At 48.4% G+C, this 18,696-nt stretch overlaps 1 long non-coding RNA gene across 2 annotated transcripts; it reads left to right on the top strand.

The window, feature by feature from the left end:
• Positions 1-8,389: 8,389 nt before the first annotated feature.
• LOC109773589 (uncharacterized) lies at positions 8,390-17,326 on the top strand. Of its 2 annotated transcripts, XR_002235357.4 has the most exons (5): positions 8,390-9,133; positions 9,243-9,324; positions 9,433-12,557; positions 14,782-14,881; positions 15,537-17,326. It is a non-coding gene; the product is annotated as an uncharacterized lncRNA (long non-coding RNA). The 2 variants fall into 2 exon arrangements; XR_006669666.2 differs by lacking the exon at positions 14,782-14,881.
• Positions 17,327-18,696: the final 1,370 nt, after the last annotated feature.

The following is an 18,696-nucleotide window of genomic DNA, read 5'->3' as shown; positions in this document are numbered from 1 at the left end:
CGTCGATCGACGACCCAGGCACGACGGCACCGGTTCCAGCAAGGGAGACACGCTGGGGGCCGCCGGGAGGGAGCCAAGAGCAAGGCTCCACCCCGCGGCGCACGACGCCTGGTGACACCCGGAGGTAGGCCCTCTGCCGAGGAGGCCTCGTCAACCTTTCCCCCGGCAGAGGACCTGTGGTCGCCGAGGGAACCGCTGGCGTCCTCTTTCCCTCCTCAGTGTCGTCCTGGTGACCGGTCGGCTCAGAGGAGGTCAAGAGTGGCGCAAGGCGGGGCCCTCGTCTGGCGATATGAAGCAAGGCCGGTACCTATGAAGAAGGCCCAGTGCCTGTGAAGCTTGCCGCCCGTGACACTCTCACGTAATAATGAGTTGGGGCTGTACACGCCCCGGAGTCTCAGGGGTGCCGGCCTCAGGCCCTGAGGCTCCCTCCAACGCCCAGTGGCAGCACTTAGCTCCGCGCTGGTGAGAAGACTTGAAGACCAGAAGACTAGACTAGGTGCCGGACGCGGCCTTTTGCTTTGGATCTCTCTTTCTGTAGCTTTGCTTTCTGGATCTGGATTTGAGTTGAAGCTGAGTTTTTATCGATGCACGCGGGGGGAGCCTTTTCTCGTTTGAGCAATTTCTTGCCTTCTGGATCTCCTTTTGTCTGGGACTCATGTCTGTCGCCTTTCCCTCACGAGCTCCTCGCGAGTGGGACTGCGCGAAGCACGCGCTAACACTGCAACTGGTGCTCACCTCTCGTGGGGCCCCTTCCGACGGGGCGACGAGCTCCGCAAGGTTCTCAGGAACTCGACACATCGCAATCCAGCTCAAAGCCGGCGCTGGCTAAGGTAAACCAAGACAGAAAACTCGCATCAGGATTCACAAGTTCACGAGGACACAAACTCACATCGCATGGAAAAGTAAAAACTACAATTTGCTTACATGAGGGGCTCCCCCTCTCAAAATGCTCTTACAAGTTTCCAAGGGCCACGCCCGAGTTTGTGCGCAGGAAGAAATGATAGGAGAACAACGGATCAGCCAGAAATGTCGCTCGCTGCATCACCCGCAGACGCGTCACTCGCGTCGTCGTCGTCTTCATCGGCATCATCGCCGCCATCGGCGACGCCCCCGTCGCCACCGTCGACCATGTCGCCTTTGTCTGCGACGACCACCACCGCGTCATCCTCCAAAGCGAAGGCCCTGACCAACGCGTCCACATGGTCCTCAACCCAGCGCGCTAGGTCGCCCTGGACAACCGTGGGTACGGAGGCGATGGCAGCGTCAAAGTCAAAGTTGGGGTCGGCATTCGGGAGGTGGCTAAAGACACGGGAGAAAACGCGCTCGAGCAGTCCACGCCCCCTTTCCTCCACCAGCTGGTGAACTTTGGCAGATCAGGCCTCCAGGCGCATCACCACCTCGGTGAAGAAGGTCAGGTGGCTGGCATAATCATTTGAGTGAGGGGTCGGCACCTCCACGTCGCAAATATGGACCAGAGCGATATTGGCCCTGTTCCGGAGATCCTGAAGCATAGGGGCATGCTTGCGCTCCAGCGTTCGATGTTGGAGCACCTCCTCCGTGTTTTGCCTCGCGACAGCCTCTGCGTCATCAACCCGCCTCCGGAGGGAACGAGCTCGGCGCGGGCGGAGGCCAAGTCCGCCTGCGCTGTGACCAGGGCGGCGGCCGTGGCTTCCGCGCACCTCTCAGCCTCATCCAACCTGGGCCTGAGGGCAGCGGCCCTGCCCTCATCCTCCACGCCTGCGAGCTTCAACTTCAGGTCGTACCTGCCCTCCAGGTTAGTGCGAACCTCGGCCACCCGGCGGTTCACCTCCTCCTCAACTCCAGCCTCGCGAGCCCCGACGGGGTCTTCTGCTTGGGCAACTTGACGCTCCCTCGTCTCCAGTTGCTCGAGCTCGCGGCTACGCTCCATGGCCTCCAGGTCCAGCGCCTCCTCACGCTTCCGGACCTCTTCTTCCTCTGCGGGCGTCCCCCTCAGCGACGCAAGAGCGGCCCTGCGCACCTCCACTTGCTGCTCAAGAGACGCGCTCCAGGCCTGGAGCTCCCACGCGTGCTTCTCCGCAGCCTCGCGAGCCTCTTCCAAGGCTCGTGCGCGGGCTTCGTGGGAAACCTTGAGAGACGCCTCGGCCTTCGCGTTCTCAAGGTCACGCTGATAGCGGCCGAGGTTGATGGCCACCTTCAGCTTGCGCCGCTCCTCCGCCAGCCGGAGACCTTCAGCCTCAAGATGCGAATCGACACTCGCGAGCTCTTCACCAAGTCGGCTAATCGCGTTCATCGCCTCCTGGAAGAGCTCATGGCGAACCACGCTCCGCCCGCGCTCAAGCTCGAACGCCCGGCCTTCTTCGTCCTCCACCTCAGGGGCTGCGGGCGGGGCGCCAAGCGGTGCGCCACCCCTCGGCAGGGGGCTGGGGGCTGGCGCCACACCCGACACCAGCTCGTCCTCGGTAGAAGCCCAAGCCGGCTGGGGCTTTCTGCTCGAAGAGGAGCCGAATATCGAAGCCAACAAGTTGCCGTCAAAGACCAGCGGAGGAGTCTTGGGCACGCCTGCCAAGCTCCACGCCAGACCAAGGGGGAGGAGCGACGAGGCCACAGGTTCAGCGCACCAGGAAGGTAGGAGTGCCGCTTCAACCAACCCTGCTCCAGGGGCAACCAGCGGACTCGGAGCACTCGAGACCGGCGGAAGAGTTAAGGAAGAAGGAGGCCGTTTCTCAGGAGACTCAGCAGCCTCAGTGGAAGGAGCCCTGAAAGACTTGCGTCAGAAGAAGAAAGCAGCACACACAGAGCCACAGCAGTACGATACTTACACGTCGACAGCGATGTACTTCCTCCGCTTCAGCGGTCCAAAGATGTTGCTGCCGCTGGGAGATCCTTTCCTCTTGCTGAGCTCCTCGAAGTCCACACAAAGACGACCGAAACGCTGGACGTGACGGCCGGCGCGCAGCGGGGCCGAAGAAGAGCTTGGAAGAATATCTTCAGGGGTGCCCGGTTGCGGAGAACAGTCGGGCACCATTCCACCACAACCTCCCGAGGCTCCTGGAGCCTTGGCCTCGGAAGTCGCATGCAGCATCTCCTCAGCAACCGACGCCTCAGGAGGGGAGTGGCAGGCTCCTGAGGACGATGCCCCAGGATCACCACTCGGCACGTGCTCCTCAGCACTCGAGCCGCCGGCCTCCGCCTGAGCTCGCCCACCTGCACCATCACTTGGGGCGAGCTCAGCATCAGGGGCAAGGAAGGGAACCACGATGACGGGGTTCTCACGAGGCCCCTCTAGGCCAATCGGCCGCGGCCCCCATTCATCGAAGAGAGGCATGTCCTTTACAAATTCATCCTTATTCTTGCAGCGGTACATCAAACAGTTCTTCCCAGGCAGTTCGGCCGGCAGAAAGACACCCGTCAGGACCTTGAGCATTGTTCGCCGCGTCCTGAGGAGGAGCCCGGACTCCTGAAACCTCATGTGGTCCTGGCTGCTGAGCAAGGTCCACATTGGGCGAGAATGGCGCTGAAGCGGAGCGACCAGGCGTTGGACGAATTCCTTCACCACCATCGGTGCAGTTACGCCGCGATCCTTCAGCAACCTCAACCTGAGCCAGACATGAGCAAGGCCGGGGCTCGCGAGCCGCTGATGGCTCCAGCCGGAGTTAGGAACAGCGGGCCCCGACGAAGCCTGAAGTAGAGGACTGAGCACACCGGCATCGACGAACACCCATCATATCCGGAATTCGCTCGTGGATGGAGGAAGCTCGAAATCGATCCCCTCGCCCACCGTCGCAGCCACGGCCTGTAAGCGCACGCACCTCGAGCATTGCTGAGGGTCGGCCAGATGCAATGAGAAGAAGTGACGGAGGAGAGCCACCGAAGGAGCGATCCCCACCATGGCTTCGCACACGAAGGCGAAGACAACAAGAAGAGTCACAGACTGAGGGTCGAGATGCAGCATGTGGATCTGATAATGCTCAAGCACAGCATTGAAGAAGGCAGAGAAGGGAGGAATCAGGCTAGCCCAGAGGGCATCTATGAAGATTGGGACCTCGGTGGCCGTCTGAGCCGTGCGAGTGCGAGACGCGGGCCAAGCCACCGTCTCCCCCCACTCATTGAAGCTGGAAGCAAGCATCGGTCACACCTTGTCCATGGCCTCATCGTTGAGCACCCGAGACCGGCCGAGCGCCGGCGCAAAGGATGGAGGTGCAGCTGGAAGAGACAGAGGACTCTTCCCCTTCTCAGATTGTTCCGGCGCCATGGCGATGGAGCAGGCGCAGCGCAAGTCAGATTGGAGAAGAGAAGCAGAGCCACAAGGAAGTAGGGGAATTGGGGAAGCGAGGCGCAGGAGGCGGAGGAATAACTATGTAGGCCGCAGGGGCCGCATAGCCAGGCGGATTCAAAGGAAGCGTGGGGAAGCGGAGACGCCCACGTCCAATCAACCGCCACACGTCGATTGAGGCCGCGGGCTTTTGGGGCCCGCGGTGCTCCGAACTTGACCCTTAGCTTCGCCGCGAAGCCAAGCCCGAGCGCACCTTGGGCCCGGGGGCTACTGCTGGCGTTCTGGGAACGGGGGTCCCCAGACTTGCCTGCCTGCGGCCCACAACATGGCTAAGCAGCAGGCCGTACGGCCCATCTTCGTCAACAAGGCACCCAAGACCCTCGCGAGGGTCCAAGCCTCGTGAGGCGGACGACGCAAGACCTCCTCTGGAGTGGCCTAGCCAGGCAGGCTCACGAGGAGCGGAGATATCAAGGCGAGGCAAGCCTCACGAGGCTCTCGTGACGTGAGCCATGACGAACGGCACTAGGCGGGTGCCAGGCGGGCGCAACGTCTCTATTTCCTCTTTGGTGCTAAGGAGGCCAGTGCAAGTGAAGAGTACTGAGGCATCAGGCAAAGGTTGCCATATTGGTGCAACGAGACCAAGACCGGAGGACCGCAAGGCGGAGGTCATCGTGGAGCCCAAGATGGCGTCACCCCAGAGCTTTTCGTAGGCGAAGACCGCTTTTATCAGGATAGCTTGTACTAGCTGTCCCCCTTCAAATTTGCCCGCCGTTGTTGGCTCCCTTCCCGCTCGATATTTGGGAAGAGGACCAGGGCCTCTATAAATAGGTGTAGCCACCACAGTAGGAGGGGACTGATCCCGGACCAGTTCAGATCATCCTCAACTACACAAGCACAAGAACACCTCAACCTCACGAGGCTGTTCTTCCCTTGTACTGTTTATCATCAGCCCAAGAGGAAATCCACCACCACCACACTGGAGTAGGGTATTACACCACAACGGTGGCCCGAACCAGTATAAACCCCGTGTCTTTCTGCGTTGCAAGTTCGTCGAGTTCATCCACGAGATCTTAGCGAGCTAGAGCGTAGATCGGTAGGAGGGAGAGACTTCGCGCACACCCCAGTGTTCGAACCTTTTGGGTTTGCTGGAACCCCACATCCGACACATCTAGTGCCCCTTAGTGATTTTGGTGTATTGAAGACTTATAGGTTAAGGGACTAATGCGTTTATGAGTGTTCACAGGTCTATAAGTCTATGAGGAGTTTGATATTTACAGAGAAAGTCGACCCCTAAAAATGAAGTTCTTCGACTGAAGACTTTGGATTTCTGAAGACTTTCTAAAGACTTTGAAAGTGAAGAAAGTAGTGTGACCTTGAAGACTTGGTATTCATTCGAGGAATATGAAGCGTGAAGACTTTTGTTTTCGTAGTTTCATTTTCTCGTTCTTGAGTCATAGGAAACACCGTACTGTTAAAGGGGGTCGAGGAAATACTAAGGAAAATTTCCATGTGATGCTCAACTCAAAATCCTACACCTACCAATCCCTTCGAGTGAAGCCATTGGAAATCTCATACAGTTCAGTCATATTCTTCAGTGACAGAGACGAAGTTCTTCTGGTCTTTGAGGAATTTGTTCTGACTAAGGAGTTAGGAATTCGCCAGTGCGGATTGCCTACACAGTGAGGAACATGATAGCCCTGAGGAATTTGATACTCAAATTTCCGACCGTTGATGTGCTACGCGCCAGCTGTCCCAAAATATCTACCCACTTAACGGTCATATTATTAAAGGGCATTTATGTCTTATCATGTCGGGCTGCTCCATAGGCTATAGATAGCCGCCCCCTACAACCACTAGCTGGTTGGCTGCTCCGAGAGAAACTGACACTTGTCATTTGAGAGCATCCCATCCTCCGAGGACTTTGAGCGAAATCATCAAGTGAGGAAAACCCAAACCCAAACACCTACAAACCCAAAGTGATTGAGCATCACTGAAGAGATTGATCCTGCGTGGATCCGACGCTTGTTACCTTTGAAGACTGTGCTTCTTCCAGACGGTTAGGCGTCATGGTCTAGAGCATCCAAGAGGAATTGTGGATCGCCGAGTGACCGAGTTTGTTAAGGTTCGGAAGTCACATGAAGACTTACCACGAGTGATTGGGCGAGGTCTGTGTGACCTTAGCTCAAGGAGAATATGGTGAGGACTATGTGTCCGGGACTGTGTGTCCTCAGGTTTAAATACCTAGCCGCTCCAACCAGATGTACAACTGAGACATCATTTGGAACTGGTCTACCAAATCATTGTCTTCACCAAGCTTACTGGTTCTATTTCCTCAACTCTTTCATTTCCTCATTACTGTGTTGTGCACTTGTTCATATCTGTGTTTGAAGACTTTGACTGAAGACTTTCTCAATCTCCTCAGTTCAATTTCTTCAGTCTGTTTGTCTTCATCCTGTGTGTATCCTATGCTTATGCTTTCTGTACTCTCTTGTGACAGCCTGATTTTTGGCCCTTTCTTTTTCTTTTGTTTTTCTGAGGTTTTTGCTTGAGTTTTCTTTTTCCGTGGCTTTGTGGTCTGGAAAGTGAAGAAGATGAACTCTTCTTTGCTTCCAGAGTGGCTTGTCATACCCAAATCCTTCCCTAGACCCTGTCATTTTCATCCTAGCCCAAATCCCAATATTCTTTTTATTGGGAATATTCCTTTTCTATTAAAGGAATAACTCAAATTGCCCTAGGTTGTGAAGCAACCTTTATTTCCATCACTCCTAAAATTCCCAAATAATTCTCATAAATTTTTTGGGTCATATCTTTCTCAAATATGGCAAAATATTTCATTTTATTGTTTATCATCATGCTCAAATAATTCATTTCCTATTCTGCCCTAAATGGCACATTGTGAAGCAAGTGCTATTTTCCTTTTCCCAATTGACCTCAAACTTCTTGGACACATTTTCCCGTCCATATAATTGCCACATGCCAAAATGCAACCTCATTTTCCTAGTAATTATTTAATTGTGATTTTCCAAAGTTTCTATCCAGAAAGAAGCTTTGTGAAGGAGGTGCAAGCTAGTCATATCCAAATGAGTTGCCATTTTGCATGATCCCTCTTATAATCATATGATAGCCCTCCACCAAAGTAGAGCTCATGTCATGCCTCCATGTGAGCTCATCTTCAATTCTTTGATTCTGTCCAAAATTTTAGTTTGTGAAGCAAGTATATTTTATCTTGCTCCATTATGGCCGCCAATTTTTCTAGGCCTTCTATTATCCATATAACCTACCTCCACCCATTTTGGGCATGGTCCATCAAGCCATTATTCCTCTAGAATTTTTGCAAGTTTCTGTCCAGAGGAGATGTTTGTGAAGCAAGTACCAGTTTGGCTTGGCCAATTGGTATTAGACTTTTTGAGCATCTTCATAGGACCAAATGACTCTACCTTGCCCAATTTGAGCTCAAGTTGATGCTTCATCAGAGTGCGTCATCCTAATCTAGTTTCTGGACCAGTTTATGTGGTTGTTAAGCAACTACATTAAATCTTGATCCTAATCCTCTCCAAGTTACCGGGGTGAAAGTCCTTCTTACCCTCAACCACCCAGGCAACTCCATTTGACACAATCCCTCTCCTGTGGATCGCCAGTGCTCATCAAAGTTTACTGCGGTAAACTTCAGAGGTGGTTTACCACTTAACCAGAGCACTTTTAACCAAACTACCACCGCAGTTGCAACCTATTTTGGAAGGACTATCAGCTAGACAACGTTTTGGGTGCTGTTGAGCATTGAATGCCCTCGTTCACATGGTGACCACGACAATAGCGTGCCTGTGCACGTGCTCTGTGCGTTGTGGCGTGTCCAGAGCACTGTTTGTGCTTTGGCACCGCTCCCACTTGTCGTCTTCGCACGCGTGAGCATGTCCAGTGGCTGCATCTCGTCGTCGCCGTTGCCCTGGACCCCTCTCCCCCTTCGTCCGCTTCCTCAGCGACGCAAGCCGCCGCGCGTCCACGAGCACACAGTGCCGACAAGGCATTAATGGCGTTCGGATCCTTCTCCCTGCGCTCCCTTGGCCGCCTCTTCCCCGTGAACTTTCTCCCTGTGCCTCCATCGTCGTCTATCTCCGAGCTCATGCGCGTGGGCACGCGTCCGCGGCGACGCCAGCGCGGCTCCCCTTCCCCTCGGCTATATAAGCCACCCCGAGGCCTCTCGACCTCACCATCGCCTTTGCCTCACTCCACTGCCCCTCCCCAACCACTCGCCCGAGCTCCAAGAGCTCTCTGTCCCTCTCATGGCCGCCGTGCCCGTCGCCAGCCCCCTCCTAAATTCGGGCAGTGTAGCCTCTTTCTCTCCATCCCACCACCACCATCGTCTTCTCCATGCTCCTGTGAGCCTCCCCACCTACTTGCCTCGTCGCCGGAGGCCCTGTGGCCGCGCCCCCGTAGAACGGCCGCTGCCGGCTGTGCCCTCTATTGCCTCCAGCCGCGGCCGCCGTAGCCCTCCCCGGCACCTGTTTCCTCCCTGAATGGAGGCGGTGTGGTCTCCCGAGACCACCGGTGGCGTCGCCCTCGCTGGAGACGGCCGGAGCCGGCCGGCCCATCGCCGGTGACGCGCCCTCCCCTGCCTCCTCTGTCCCGTGCGGGAGCAAGGCGAGGAAGAAGAAGACAGAGTCCAGGCGGGCCCCATCTCCTTCCCGACCCCACCTGGCAGCCGCACGCGTTGACCCCGCCTGCCTAGCTGGATAAGTGACGGGCCCCGCAGCCTGTGGGACCCGCACGTCAGCTGCTCAAGCCCCTGCCCCGCCTCTGCCACGTGTTTAAGTGGAGGCGTACTCGGTCGAGTACGTTTTCATCTCGGGAAAGCGCATTTTCCCTCTGCTTCAGCTCAAAGTACGCTTTCTTTTACTGAAAGCGTATTTCCTCTCTGTTTCAGCCCAGAATGCATTTTCTTAAACAGAAAGCGTATTTCTAACTTTAGGCTTCTGCCCTATCCACCCAGGGACTTGTTTGTGATGATGTTTTTGCAAAAAAGTCCCTGAACTTCAACCCTTCATATCTTTTTAACCACAACTCCAAATAAGGTGATTCCAAAGCCCACTTCTTCATCTCGTCGAGCTCGTTCTGTTGGTTTCATTTTCACTATGGTTTGACACTGTGAAAATGACCTTTTTGTCCTTGCACGTAAACAGCCCCTCCGAGAGAGAACTGTTTCTAGCAAATCTTTCCGCGAGCTTCTCGCACTTCTCCCCGATGCCTTCTTCACCCCCAGGCAAGCCACAATACCCACTTGCATGATAGTCATGCAGTAGCCATGGTTTTCAACTTGAATATTTAATAAATGATTGCTTGTTTAAAATATGGTTATCGTTGTTTCGGTAATGCTTCTGGGTTAGTACTTACTTGCTTGCTATGTTGTTATGCCCCTGGTTTTCATGCCCTGCTAGTTGCTACTATTCCCTTCATATGCTTATGCTTGCTAGTAGTACATGTTGATGTTGGTGATGGTTTTCGGTGCATAACTGCCGTCTGTCCCGGGTACCATTGTTATACATGTTGGTTAAATGCTTGCATTGTTGTTATGTTCTTGCATGATATTTATTGTTGATGCTAGTGGTCATGCTATGTTTCAGAGAAGTATGTACTTGCGATGTTCATGTTAGTCAGTATGCCATGCTCAGTTGGATATGATTCATTGTTGATATAGTGGATAGTTATGTCGTACTCTCATGCTTATGTTGATATCATGCTCATGCTTTGTAAATGCATCATGTTATTTTATCATGGCTCAGCATATCGCATTCAAGTTTAACCGGATTTAATTGAACTTGAACAACTGTTGACTGAGTCATGGTGCCACCATATCGAAACTGACCAGTGCAACCACGCTTACCTTATGAGGAGGTCCTAACTAGGTCTATTGCCGTGCCTCTCGCCGGTGCCTCCAACTAGGGAAGGTTATGGGCGTGCTTACCCTGATCAGGTAGGCGGACATAACCTTGTGTGCCCGTAGGTTGGATGTTAAGCGCTTTTGTCCCTGTTTGGGACGGACCACGACGGTGGTCGTTGTGTCTTTGGTAGACACGGGGCCACCCAGGACTAGCCCAATGGGTAGTGAGTCGGAGTGGCCGGGAGAGTGTCATGGCAGTAGATCGGTTTTGTGGAACGCCGTTGGTCCACCCGAATGGGAGTGCGAGGCCATGGGTTCCGTAGTGTGGGTACAGTGTACTAACCTCTGCAGAGTGTATATTAAATCTATCGATAGCCGCGCCCGCGGATAAGGGCCCAGTTCGTGTCGGTCCCACCGTGAGTCAACAGTATTAATAATAACTTGATTAATGACAACCCTGGTTCGACGATGAGATGCGTTGGTTGCGATCGCCGGAAAGATCACCGTTTGAGACCAAGTGTTGGTCATGGTTGTGATCGTCGGAATGATCACCGTGGTATCGAGGATACCGAGTTGTTGGATATTCGTGATATTGTGCGAGAATCATGGGTAAAAATCAAGCTCCTTGTGGTCATTTAATGATTACTACGGTATTGTTTATACCAAGCTTGATTTGATCCTGAGATGATCGTGTGATGTCCGAGGATGGTAAGTGATGCATGTGATGGTTACGAAGTAACCCGAGCAGAATAAATAGTGCATGTAGTGTCATCATGTTGCCTGCTAGTAGCGTCAGATCTATATGTTCATGCCATGCTCATGTTGTTCTACCTGTATCATGTCCATATTGTTCATGCCATGTTATTCTGATGATCTCATGATAATTCCTGCTTAACTTGTAATTGCCATGTTGTTGTTTGTCTTGAACTAGCAAAGTGGCCCGCTCGATGCGCGGGCTAGACTTTTTAAAAGTTTAATAATGAGGACATATTATTTGATTTGTAGGAAAACGTTTGAACCAAATGTGATGCAAATATAAGTCTTCTACAAATATAATTTTCTTAAGGTACAGTTGGTTAAAATAACTTAATATTTGGGAGAGTGCCTATTTTGTACTCCCAAATATTGACTTATTGTTAAAATAAGTTTAATGGTTTGAATAATAAAATAATTTTATATAGCCAGTAAATTTGGAAAAAAAAATTTGGGTGCAAGATGTTGAAGTGTGTGGTGCTCGTGATAAATTTTGGGAAATTTATCATTTTTTTGCCATGACCTCCTTGAATGTCCAAACACCCTGAAATTTTGCACAGACATCGAACATTTGAGCCTCTTGGATAACAAAAAATTCAGATTTTTTTGAACTTTTCTGCTAATTTTTTTAGTGTACTCTTCACCGGATATATATGAGCCTGGGCTCCGAATTCAAGTATCAAATATTTAGTAGCGCTATAGCGTTATGGGTTTGCCTTGAATTGGGGCTTTCAATATAAGAGGAATTCCTCTTTCGCGTTAGATGAAAAATCGAGAGGGCACTTTTGCTTTGAATTGTTTGGAGAGAACGTGGGTTCAGTTGATCATGTTTGTGGTGTTTCTTCGATGGTAGTTTATGTTGCTGACACACGTCGCGCCGTAGTAAATTCTTTCATTCTTAATTTATAAGTTGTCCCGCGGAGAGGTTTCATATGGATTATTAAGTATAAGTCAAAACATAAACTCTTCGTACGGTTTCGTGATTTTTTTTTTCAAAAGATAATGCACTATATGTTTGGTTGGATATGTTTTAACTAATTTGTAGGGTAAAAAATATATTTAGGCAAACACACATATATGCGATGTATATATTTATACAGTATGTACACTGTATGTAATCATAGGTTATTTTTTAGGATAAATCATAGGTTATTAGTAGGATACCTTTTGGCAAAACAAAAAAAATTCCTGCCGGTATGCTTATTTTGGAGTTAGCCAAACAGGATTTCGTAGATGCACATAGCGTCCACACATCTTCTTTCCCACTTACACTTTCACACAGTCCAGATCCCCTTTCTCCTTTCCTCCGTTGACTACAAAATTTCTGCCGCTGGATAAGCTTGTCGTCCTCACGAGCAGCCATGGCAGCAGCTCGACTCGTTTGTGCCGACGCAGGGTAATCATCTACGGCGGCTGGCTTAGCTCCTCGTACGACTCCTCGGTCTCCTAGCAGCTGGGTGCCGTCGCCATCGGTGTCCGTGCAGTTGATTTGGGCGTGGATTTTGTCTCTCGCTACTGTCTTGGATCCAGCTCGATTATGAGGAAGGAGGCAACGTTGTCTTCCCCAAGTGCGAGGCAGACGCATCGTGGCTATTCTTGCTCGATGCTACTCGGCAAGTCGTCGTCATCCTCCACTGCGTCAACATTCTTCGAAGTTAGAACTTCGACCTGCTGGTACTCCCTTTTCCCTTTTCCCTACTCTGTCATATTTATAATGTAATTTAGGAAATGTCTGTCAGTGGAAAATGTTTCTTCATTTTCCTTTAAATCTTGGGGAAACATGTGATTTTATTTTTAAGTGCTCTATAAGTGTCGAATGAGGTACGTACTATTAAGTTTGTGAAATTTAGAAAATGTAAGTGTATGTCTGAGTAAATTTGCTTGGCCACCAAAAAAGGTAGTAAATTTGCTAATGCTGTGCAAGATTGACATATTTTTAGTGATTTATTTACTGTATTAAATTGAATATGAATTTAGAGTGTATTTATATACTATATTTATAGCCATTTTATCATCCTGTATACTGGCTGCTCTTCGTATTCATTCGATTGACTTATGCTGAAGTTACTAAATGATGACAATAAGTTTTGAATGTCAAATACATCTCAAGGCATAGTTTTAATTTCTTTATGCCCCCTCCACTTTTTTCGGGCATGGGACCGGCATTGGCAGTGTTAGGCCCCCCCTACCCATATTATTATTCAAAAAACTTAAGAATTAATTAGTACATTTGTGATTAGCTATAGTTTTAATAATTTTAAAAGAAAAAGGAAGATTAAATCAGGTCTGATTGCATTCTACATATTAAATATAAAAAATGTCCCGACGCTCTCACTATTGCTTTGCACTAAATAATAAGCCTGAAGAATCAGATATCACATAATATAGTCAATGTTTTGTAGCAATGAACTATTTCCACCAAATGTCGATTCGTGTTTGCGATACATCGGCACTGTTGGAGACCATATTTGTCCTGCCATATCATGTGAGCATAGTGAAGTCGCTTTGTATTTTTCATGATAGTTTGCAATGTACTAAATTTCTATGTATGCAATTCTTATGTAATAGGCCGCCTCAGCTAGTGAAAGAAGTGTCATGCTGAAATTTTGTTATTTTTTCATACCTTTACAATATTTGTACTAAATCAACAACAACTAAATGGAACGGATGGAGTACATTCTTGACCACATCATCCTCATTGCTATCTTCATCATTTATCATTACCTGCAGTCCATCCCTTTTTTGTGACTCTTGAGAAGGCTACGTATAGTTGTCCATGTGTGAAAACTTGTTTAGGTAGAAATAGTTCTACCTTGTTTAGAGATTGCCCCTTGCTTTTCTTGATAGTCATAGCAGAGCAAACCGATATTGGATATTGTCTCCTTTTTTAGAACGAACGGCCATGTGGATTCAGTTGGTGACATGACTATTCTTGGAATATATATACCATTTCTCCCACATGTGTTCCTGTTGTTATCTGTGCTTTGATGAATTTTCTTCCAAGTTAAAATTATCATCCTTGTACAATTGCATAACCCATCACTTTGCTTGATATTACATAGGAGCATCACATGTATTTCCACTTTTAATTCGAGCTTGTGATTTAGGATTCCATGAAATTGTAAGCTATTCAGTAACTCTGCTGGATATAACATTTCCGTTTATGCATTTAAGGTTGTTGCCTTGCATACTGTGTTGCAGTTTAAATAAATTTTCTCTTCACCTTGTAGTTGATCCATTATATAATCATTTATATCGTAAATTGTTTCGTTCCTTGGACATAATATTGCTCTTTCTTCTGAGAAATATCGCTTGCGATAGTACCTCCCCTGCAAATTTGGATATGCTTTCCACATTTTTTTTATTATTTCCTTTCTTTAGTAGTATGGCACTTGGTATTTTTATCATCTCCTCACCTTCTGATGTTGTATTTTTTTCCATCACTAATATTCAGAATCCACTCTGTGAATTTTGCTACCTTTGTTTCTCTGATTCATCATGTGTTGTGCAGTTGAGTCGCATGCTCTTTGTTAGTTTCATTATATGAATGTCCCTCTCTTTTCAATACAGAGAAACGCAAAGTCTTCTTGCGTTTTCTCAAAAAATTATATGAATGTCCCTCCAAAGATATGACCTTTTAATGGATGCAGTTACTATGTTGTGTCTTCTTCCCTTTGGTATAACAGAAAGGATCTGGCAGAAGTCCCCTCCTAGAACCATTGTCATGCCCCCGAATGGTCGCTCAATGTTGTTCACATTTTTATGCCTTAATATATCCCTGAGAGTCCTGTCTAGCGCTTCAAAATATATCTTGTTTGCCATTGGAGCCTCGTCCCATAGTATTAGCGACATCTTTTTTAGTGTGTCTATCAAGTGTGAACCTTGTTTGATGTCACAGGTTGACTCTTCTTTAAGAATTAGGTGGATGTGGAACCTTGAGTGTGCCGTTCCATCTTTGTGTAGAAGCAGCACTGCAATAACACATGACACCACTTCTGGTACCACCAACCTTTATCCATTATAATGACATCAATTGTTGTTTTTGTTGTGCATACAAATTCCTATTATAATTCAAGAGAAAAGATATGAGATTAGATACTATATGATGACCAATGTTAGAGGTAAACCTTTCTTTTAACATCACTATATCACAGTTCCATAATTTTGCTTCATGTTTTTCCGTTGTAGACCATTTGCTCTTCATTCGTTTGGGTTTACACAAAGAGATTAAAGTTCTCACCATTGAATTTCCTGATCAAATTTGAAATGACAGTCACTATCGCGTGTACTATTCACCATATTTGCTAAAATATTCCACAGGAACCCACCATAGAATTAGAGGTTCTTCAAATTTCAAAACCTTCTGATACACCATATAAGTTTCTCTATATCACAGCAAGTAATTACATTTGTTTCAGTTAAACTTGTAGCATAATTCTAGTCTCCTAGAGTGGTTTTGAAGAACAATCTTCTAAAGTGTATTATCCTAATGTGAATACACTGGAATCAACATCCATCGCATCAGCCTTCTCTAGATAAGTAAAAGTATGAATGTGCCACCATAGAATTGCAATAATTAATCTAGAATAACATAATATATGTTTCTATTCCAATATAATCGACCTTCAGAGCTAACATGTGAAATATCTTCAGTTGAGCAAGGCTATAATTCTGTGAAGATGGTACTTACTGGAGGTGGTTTGATCGCTCAACTGAGCCGATTGCAGTTGAGGCGAGTCAACAGGAGAATGGGCCATTGGAGGGCTGGTTGCCGCTGGAGGAAGACAATGTCAAAGTGCCACTTGTTGGATATGCGGGGTGATCTGAAGTCAGACAGGACAATCAATAATTGACGCTTTTTAAAGGGAAGGTATTTTAGGTTGGCTGAGTTATTTGACATGTGCACGACGGAAAGAGAGATTGTTTCGATCGTGAGAGTTTTGTTCTATTTGTAGACAGATTTTATCTCTTTACACGATCGTGAGAGGTTGGTTATATTTTGAAAAAGGGAAATGTTTATATACGGCGGACCGGCCGAGCGTTCGGCCGGTCGCGCCGCGTGCGTCCGATTGTAGCAGATCGTACGATTACGAGACAGGTTACCTGGCATTGGGCCCATGCACCGCTCCGCGCGTCGCCCTCCCCTCCCCTCCCCTGCCTTATCTCCTTACCAGCGCTCGACCTTATCCATTCAGTTTCCTCGTCCCATTTCTCTCATCTCTAGAAATCAACCCCAAAATCGCAACGAGCACGAGCCCCAAATCCCGACGACTACTGTTGCCACAAATTCCAGCAACGCCGGTGACCTCCTCTAGCCCAACGACCTCCACGTCCCCATCCTCCGTCTCTTGTTCCAAGCCCCACGGCGGCCGCTCATCCATCAGCGCGACCATGCGGCAACCAGCGCTCGTCGCCATGGCCGACCGCAGCTGGTTGCGCTCCTGTCCATGGCCGCCGCCGCAGGATTTGCTACAAGCATGCTTTGTTTTTTCAGGAACCAGCCCATGTATTTGCTATCACCCACCCATCCAAAATCTGCTACCACGTTAGTTTTTGCTGGAACCGGTGAACCATTTTGCTACAACCGTTTTGGTTTTTGTTACTACCGGTGTTTTGTGCATTTATGCTACATCCATCTCCATGATATCGCTGTTTTTCCAGTCGATTTTTTGCTACAACCATGTTATGATTTTGTTGGAACCGAAGATAATTTTTGCTGGAACCGACTCATATTTTTGCTACCACCCACCCCGCCCAAAATCTGCTCCCACCGTATTTTTGCTGGAACCGGCTAACAATTTTGCTACAACTATGTTGTTTGTCGAATTTTTGCTACATCCCATCTCCATGAACATGCGAGACCCACGACTGTGTCTTTTGATGCAACCTTTTTGTCAGTTTTTGTTACCACAGGTATTGATGATTGCTACATTCATTCTCACAAGATGCCACATCCCTGTTTTCTTCGGTCAATTTTTTATTGCTACAATCATGTTTGATTTTGCTGGAACCGAAGTCAATTTTTGCTACTTCCATTCATGGCGGCGTTGCTCAACGGTGGCGATGGATTTTTTTTTGGGAACCGGGGCTGCCCCCCGAAAGCGAGAATGGAGTGGCGGTGAGCTTCGAGGCCGGCGTCGAGCTCGTCTATGGCGGGGGAGGGGTGGGGTCAGCGGGGGCTCAGTCGTCGGCCGGAGGGTTCTTTCGCATCTGGCGTGCGGCGGCGCGAGGTGGGAGATGCGGGGAGGACAAAGAAAAAAAGGAGCTTGATCAAACGGCTGATAAGACGCGCATCTGATGGCTAGGGGTCGACCGGCCGAACGGTTCGGCCGGTGCGCCGGCGCCCAGCACTGCCCTTGTATCTCTACACGACCGTGAGAGTTTGTTTCTATTGAGATTGTATCCCTTATTGCTTAAAAAAAGGAGATTGTATCCCTCGGTTTTTTAATTATTGGAAATATGCCAACTGAACTCCGTCTATGTTGTCCCAACATAGCCGGTCCCAAGCCCAGATAAAGGAGGTGGGTTGTGATAGGCTTGGCGAGCCAACGTGAAAACTCAGCCACTCTTATGGAGATGAAACCCAAAAGGCTTTGTTGTTGTTGTTGTTGGAAATATGCCAACTGAATTAAAAAGTTTTTTCCCTGCAAAAAATATATATTATTTTTAGTTTAGATTTCTTTCTGGGATCGTGACAATTTTGGTTGTTATAGGACGATGCAAATGTATCATGGATCGTCCAACCTGACTGTGTCTTTTTTTAAGGAATTCCACTTAAATATGGTGTACCATATCGATGTGTACCTGATCGTGACTTAGTTGTCACATTTTTTTTACATGGTCATTTTATTTTTTAGCGTGAGGTGACCCAACATGTCACATTTTTTTACATGGTCATTTTTTTAGCGTGAGAGATGACCTAACATACTTTGGATTGGGAGATTGACTATGAGATTGGAGCGTAGGTTATGGGTCCACCCTAGTTACGAAGATCTAATGGTCTTAGTTTGTTGATTGGAAATTGCCCCACCTAATTAAAGGCCGGATGTTTCTAATTATTATGAAATAGATGCTTCTGGTTAATTGTGAGCTTGCAAGTACATTCAATGTACTGACCTGGCGTGTCATGTCAGCTTGCAGGTCGTGCCTGGATTGCATGCTTGTTTGCTCTTTGTTTGCGAGCTAGGATAAGCGTTCCAGCCAGAGTCCCTGCGGAGTGGAGTTCACCACTATCGTTGTTGTTCCGCTGCTAGAATTATTCCGCTGCATCGAGTTGTTCTACTTCTTGCATAGAGCAATTGAGGATGGCGTAGTGTCGCCGTGCCGATGTTATTCATTGTAATATCGGAGACCTTGTAATCATATTCGTGTAATAATAGAAAGCTGGTTTGTTCTATGCTAAGCAGTTCCGTATTCCAGAAGACTTCTCCTCGATCTCTGGGCTGGAATACGGGGCGTTCCGGTTTCCTCTGAGCCGGGGTGCCACAGCTGTGCTCATCTTCAGTTCATCATGATGACCATGCTTGTGTTCTGTTATGTTTACTTTTGAGTACTTATTCCGCTGCTAGTAGTTCTTCGCTAAGGAATTTCCTCACCTGCAAATTCCTCAGTGAAGAATTCATAAAAATCGCCTATTCACCCCCCCTCTAGTCGATATAACGCACTTTCACCAGTTGCCCTGCCCTGGAGTGCTTGGTGCTTTTTTTCACAGTTAGAATCGGTTGTCTCCAAATAAAGTCGCCTAACCTTGTAAGAATTGGAATTTGTTTTGACGGAAGGCAGCTCATCATCCAAGATGCCCCTTCACTTCAAA

Source organism: Aegilops tauschii, chromosome 2 (genome assembly GCF_002575655.3).
Source record: "Aegilops tauschii subsp. strangulata cultivar AL8/78 chromosome 2, Aet v6.0, whole genome shotgun sequence".
In the NCBI taxonomy this organism is placed as follows: Eukaryota; Viridiplantae; Streptophyta; class Magnoliopsida; order Poales; family Poaceae; genus Aegilops; species Aegilops tauschii.
This window is presented reverse-complemented; position numbering and strand designations above follow the sequence as displayed.